The sequence below is a fragment of the Ornithorhynchus anatinus genome, chromosome 12 (assembly GCF_004115215.2).
Source record: "Ornithorhynchus anatinus isolate Pmale09 chromosome 12, mOrnAna1.pri.v4, whole genome shotgun sequence".
Taxonomy (NCBI): Eukaryota; Metazoa; Chordata; class Mammalia; order Monotremata; family Ornithorhynchidae; genus Ornithorhynchus; species Ornithorhynchus anatinus.
The window spans coordinates 38,761,954-38,768,953 of record NC_041739.1 but is presented as its reverse complement, the minus strand read 5'-3'; positions in this window follow the sequence as shown (position 1 = coordinate 38,768,953).

The following is a 7,000-nucleotide window of genomic DNA, read 5'->3' as shown; positions in this document are numbered from 1 at the left end:
ATCCTCCCAACATCTGATTATCATCTTCATCGTCCTGATCGTCATCATAATCGTAGCAAGGGTTGAGCCCTAACTAGGTGCCAACCACTGTACTAAGCACTAGGGTAGGTATAAGATAAATCAAATCCCTGCTCTGCCGCTTGTCAGCTGTGTGACTGTGGGCAAGTCGCTTAACGTCTCTGTGCCTCAGTTAACTCATCTGTAAAATGGGGATGAAGATGTGAGCCTCAGGTGGGACAACCTGATTAGCTTGTACCTCCCCAGCGCTTAGAACAGTGCTCTGCACATAGTAAGCGCTTAACACATACCAACCTTAAATCAGACCCGTCCCACAGTCGAAGTAGGAGAACAGATGTTGAGTCACCATTTTACAGATGAGGCGACTGAAGCATAGAGAAGTAAAGTTACTTGCCCACGGTCACACATGGACCCAGGCAGACCCGGGATTAAAACCCAGGTCCTGGGACTCCCAGCCCTGGGCTCCTTCTACCAGGTCATGCTGCTTCTTAGATGTTTAAAGGTGCGAAAAATGGCTTAAAGGAAAAGAAGTGAGAGAGGATCCAAGAGCCCATACCCTGACGAGAGAGTGTGTTCGCCACAGACGGGAAGCTTCTTATTAGTTATCGATAGGGGACAGACTGGATAGTCAATTCTCACTTGAAACTAACTCCATTTCAGTCGATCACTCTTGGTCTTAAGGCAACTTCCTGTCCTTGGTGAAAAACAACGCTCCTGTTTTGAAATGCTTCAAAAATCCTTAGGCATCTATCGGCCCCTTAAAACCAGCCCTTTGATTAATTACGTGTGAAAGAATCAGTAACATGTGGAAGAAGTTTCCCTGTAAACACGTGGGTTTCAAAATTAAGAAAAAGAACATTTGGCAGAACCCGTTTTGGGCACTGCCAAGTCTCTTCTTTGGAAAATAATTAGAGGGCTGGGCAAACTCAATCACTCGTCCTATTACTAAATCTGGTGTGATAGATTTACATAGCCTGTCTTCTGAAAACCTCAAAACACTCGCCCATATGAACAGTATCTCTTGTCCTCACATCAACCCTCTAACAGGGTCAGGCTACTTCCCCGGGGCAAATCAGGGCAGAAGCAACATGGCCAAGAGGAAAGAGCAAGGGCTTGGGAGTTGGAGGACTTGGGTTCTAAGGCCAGCTCCTCCACGTGCCTGCTGGGTGACCTCGTGCAAGTCACTTAACTTCTCTGTGCCTCAGTTCCCTCATCTGCAAAAGGGGAATTCAATACCCGTTCTCCCTCCTACTTAAGAGCCCCAGGTGGGACCTGATTAGCTTACATCTACTCTGTGCTTAGTACAGTGCTTGGTACATGATAAGAATTTTACAAATACCGCAATTATTTTTGACTTTCAAGGCGGTGGATGGAGAGCAGGCAGAGAAACAAGGAAATGCAGTAGAGAAATGGTCTTTGGGGAAGCAGCGTGGCGTTCCGGACAGACCTCGGGTTTGGAAGCCAGAAGGATCTGGGTCCTATTCCCAGCTCTGCCATTTGTCCGCTGTGTGACCTTGAGCAAATCACTTCACTTCTCTGTGCCTCAGTTACTTCATTTGTAAAATGGGGATTAAGATTGGGAGCCCCATGTCAGGGACAAGGGACTCCAACCCAATTTGCTTGTATCCACCCCAGCGCTTAGTGCAGTGCCTGGCACATCGTAAGTGCTCAACAAATACCACAATTACCACAATTCCACCATACAAAATGGCAACCAGGAAAAAACGAGCAGAGAAGCCTGGCAGCCAGAATCTTTATCCAGGTTGCCCCAGTGACCAGGGATAGTATGGGCATGAACCGATGATAGCGCGGTATCCATCCCAGGATTTAGCACCCATAGAAGCCATTCAATTAGCAATAGAATCATTATTAGATGATATAATTATTACCAATTAAAGGTTTGCCCCTCCTTTCTCCTCCAAGAGGCCTTACCTCCTCCAAGAAGCCTTTCCTAAGCCCTCCTTTCCTCCTCTCCCACTCCCTTCTGCGTCGTCCTGACTTGCTCCCTTTATTCATCCCCCCTTCCGGCCCCAGAGCACCTACGCACATATCTGTAATTCATTTAATGATATTACCGTCTGCATTCCCCTCTAGACTTTAAGCTCCTTCAATCAATCACTAAGTGTTTACTGAGGACTTACCATGTGCAGAGCACTGTACTAAGCGCTTGGGAGAGTACAGTATAACAGAATTAGCAGACACGTTCCCTGCTCGATTTGAGTTTACAGTCTAGGCGGGAAGACAGACATTAATATGAATAAATAAGTAATCGTGTGCAGGGATCGTGTCTACCAACTCTGCTATACTGTACTCTCCCGAGGACTCTGCGAACAGTAAGTGCTCAATAAACTTGATTGATTGATTGGTATTTATTGAGAACTTCTTGTGTGCAGATCATGTTCTAAACACTTGGGAGAGACTAATACAATCGAGTTAGTAGAGAGGATCCTTGCCCACGAGGAGCTTGCGGTCCAGAGTGGGAGAAAGATAATAAAATGGATTAAAGACAGGGAGACTGGAGGTGGAGTGAGTATCGAAGTGCATAAGAGATGCAGAAAGAAGATCGAACAGGGTGAGGGGTTAGGCAGGGAAGGTCTCTTGGAGGAGATGTGATTTTAGAAGGATTTTGACGGTGGAGAGGGTGGAGGGCTGTCAGATATGATGGGGGAGGAAGTCACTAGTATTATTATCTGCTTATTGTGCAGAACCGCTATACTCGGGCCTGTGAGAGAATACACAGATAGGAATACACAGAATAAGCAGACGGCTTCTTGCGTGGCTAGTCAACACTGATCGTCTCTATCCGTTGCCGAATTGTACATTCCAAGCGCTTAGTACAGTGCTCTGCACGCAGTAAACACTCGATAAATACTATTGAATGAATGTACAAATGACTCGGGAATCTTCGATGAGCCTTTTATTTGTTGTTAAAGGGCTTCAGGAGAATCAGAATCTTATGCCAACACCAGGCTGCTGATTCCCTGTTGCATTATCAAGAATGACTACACAGATTAGATTGAAAAAGAGAGAGCCCGTCCCCAGGTTTTCCCCCTTGAGCACTTACTGTGCGCAGAACACCGAACTAAGCGCTTGGGAGAGTGCAATGCAACGGAACCCACGATGAGTTTACAGTCTAGAGAGGGGAACAAACATTAAGATAAATAAAGAATTGAGGATCAGACAAAAGGTTTTCAATTCAAATGAGAGCTCTTCAATCCTGAAACGGTCAGCCATGGAGAAATTTTGGAATCTTGATAACGAGAAAGAACAAGGGGGAGGGAGAGCGAGACAAAAGGAGGAAAGAATAAACGTCAGAGACTACGGAAGTAGTGAAACTAAGCAAAGGATGGGATAACCAAGAGAGACAGCTTCTAACAAGGTCTGTCAGCGATCTATTTGAATTTGGGCCATCTGACTCTCCACGCTTAACTTCTTTTAAAGACAGAAACGCATTTAATGTGCAGAAAATATCACTGGCCAGACTTTCCTTCCCCCCGAATTTTGACAGAAACTAAAAAGAGGGAGATATAACAACAAGTACGGTGCTAAGTGCTTAGCTCAGTGCTCTGCACACAAGTACTCAATAAATACCTTTGATTGCACTGAGGAACATAGTCAATCAATGACAAACTATCAGCCCTCAAGCCTTGTGTTCTAGTCCACAATGCCTCCCTGTGGTGGATTTCTCCAAGGGGAGATCTTCAAATGGAAAGCGGTTCGTTTTCCATAATAATAAAAAGCTGTAGTTAAACTCTATTCTGGGTTTATATAAGCCCATTCCTAAATATTGAGCTAAGAATGGATTAGTGGAGGAATCTGCTGTCAGAAACTGAAATTCCTAACGAGGCTTTTTATTTTTATAATTTATAACTGTTTCGAACACCAAAATGGCAAGCATCATGCTGTGCTACAAACCTGCAAAGTAGTGCAGGAGTGCCAACTCTCAACTTGGCATGTTTTTGTCATTTCAGAAATACTCAACAGAAATTGAAATGCCCCAGGGCTTTCAGTTAATTCAACTGGGTGGAATTGGGCGCTTTCTGAGTCTATTAGCAGAAATTTTTTTCAAAAAGAAAAACAATCTCCATTTGCAACGAGGCAGCCAGGTGATGATTTATTGTTATAGCACTTCTTTATCGGAAAAATGCCTACCGCTTCATCACCAAACGATGGTTCTAGGTGTCCTCGATGCAGACTGTAAGCTCCTTGCAGGCAAGGGATCATGTCTACCGACTTAATTGTGTGGTTCTTTCCCTAGCGATTAGTACAGTGCTCTGCACACAGTAAGTCCTCAATGAATACCCTTGACTGATTGATACAGAGCACCGTTCTGGGTAATAAGGGGAATGGACTAAAGAAGTAAAGACAGGGTCCCTGCTTGGAGGAGTTTAAAACCTAATGAGGGAGATCGGCAAACACAGAAACTTTCCGAAGGAGTTTCAACCCCGGCACTCAGAACAGGTTTTGATGCAGAGTGAGCTCTTAATAAATACCATAATAAATCAAATAAATCAAAGAGCCTGACCGAGAGAAAAGGACACCAAACATTAAAAATATAGACATCACTGCCTAGAGGTCAGGATCTACTTCACGTAACGAAGAAGGCGTGGAGTTTGTCTATGCAAGTCAAAAGGGCACAAAAACTAGAGAAGACCTTGATATTTTCCTCATTATTTTCTCAAGCTTTCCTATGTTTGGTGGGTGGCAGTCTTTTATTTTTGATTCTGAGGGCACAGGATCATAAACTGGCTCTTTTCCTGGGAAATATCTGTGGCTTTCCATCAGCCCCTCCCCTAACAGAATCCAGTCAGCATTCAACGAGAACGAGAGCATGCGTTCTTATCGTTTTCATAAAAGGCTGCGAGCAATTTCCGGAAATGAAATAATTGTTCAAGCTGAACCCCTTTGCGTATATCTGAATGCCCCAAATTTCCGGAGTCTCCGGGGTATTCAGATTCATTATTCGCCCATTTCCTGAACGGTCTGCTTTGAAGGGATTCTGGTATTAATTCTATTATTTAAAATGCCTGCATTTCTGCAACCAGTTGTCATGTCCTTGATGTCTGTGAAGTTATTTCCTTTCTTATGATCTTCACCTACAGCACCTTGCTGAGAGCCGGTGAATATCGGCCTGCCTGCTCGTGACGATGCATACGTTTCTTGTTAGACCGTCTTTTTACTGCTTCTCGTGGGAGATAAAGCATGCCCACTGTATTGATTCCTTGCTGAATCTTTCCCCAAGGGTCAAGTTGTTTTATTTACTGCACACACAAAAATAAAAGCTGAGTAACATTTTATTTTTAATGATGGGCAATGAAAGTACACATGCCATCCATATGACCGGCACATGATTTCTTTATTACGGTACTAGGGTTATTACACCGAAGACCAAAGAGATTAATAAAGACGATACTACGCCGAATGTTCTCTCATGTGAGATCAGAGAGATGGATCAGGGCAGAGGGAAGGGGCAAGGGGACATGGAAAATGTGACGTGCAGGCATCCTGGCCTAGCAGCAGCATGGCGTAGTGGATAGAGCAAGGCTCTGGGAATCAGGAGGTCATGAGTTCTAATCCTGCTCCGGCCCGCTTTGTCTGCTGTGTGACCTTGGGCAAATCACTTCACCTCTCTGGGCCTCAGTTACCTCATCTGTAAAATGGGGATTGAGACTGTGAGCCCCATGTGGGATAGGGACCTTGTCCAAGCCCATTTGCTTGTATCCACCCCAGAGTTTACTACCGTGCCTGGCACATAGTAAGCAATTAACAGATGCCATTATTATTATTATTATTAGTGGAAAGAACATGGGCCCAGGAGCCAGAGGACCTGAGGTCTAATCTCATCTCGGCTACTTCCCTGCTGTGTGATCTTTGGCAAGTCACTTGGCTTCTTTGGACCACCGTTTCTCCATCTGTAAAATGGGGATGCAATACTTGTTCTTCCTTCTGCTGAGTTTTGAGTCCTGTGTTTGGGCAGGGACTGTGTTTGACCCGATTACTTTTATCTACTCTAGAGGGAAGTACCACACTGAAAAGCCAGTAAGTGCTTTGCAGATACCGTTTAAGTGGAAAGAGCTCGGGTTTAGGAGTCAGAGGTCGTGGGTTCTAATCCCGGCTCTGCCACTTATCAGCCGTGCGACTTTAGACAAGTCACTTCACTTCTCTGTGTCTCGGTTACCCCATCTGTAAAATGGGGATTAAGACTGTGAGCCCTACGTGGGACAACCTGATCACCTTGCATCTACCCCAGCACTTAGAACAGTGCTTGCCACATAGTAAACACTTAACAAATACCATCATTATTATTAAAATGGGTCTGGAATCTGCGTAATCACAATGGCTTAGCCAAGTCGGTTCAAACATCAATCCATAATCGGCATCACGCAGCAGGTAATCGGAGAAAAGCGGACTGACAACACGAAAGAAGAGGAGGAAGGAAAGAAAAACAGATTGTACTATTCAGAGAATACTGTCAGCAAGATGGTAGGCAAACCCCTCCCCAAAACACACAGTTAATTATAAATTCATAAAGAGATAATTGGAGATGGAAATTAAAATCATCTCAGCTTTTTTCCAAATTGATATACCGCGATCTAGGCTACAGTTAAGACTTCAAAGATGCCACTGTAGGCATTCTTTTTTGAGTACAAAGAAGAGAGACTAAGCTATGGCAACTCCAGGAGACAAGAGGAGGAAGTCCCAGAATTTCACTGCTGGCATGATTCTAGCAGAGGCCTTTTGAACAGGCAACCGGAGAATTTGGGCAACTAGCCAGAAGCAGCACCCCCAAAGGGAAATTTCTGCCCAGTGGCTTAAGGACACTCAATCAGCTTTTTCCTTCCTACTTTTCCACTCTCTTCTCCACTACACCATAGCCCCCACTCTTCATTCCTCTCAGGCTAACCTACTCACTGTGCCTCATTTTTGTGGTTAATGGTTACCCCGTGATTAGGACACCTCTCCCCTTCAAGAAGGTGCTAAG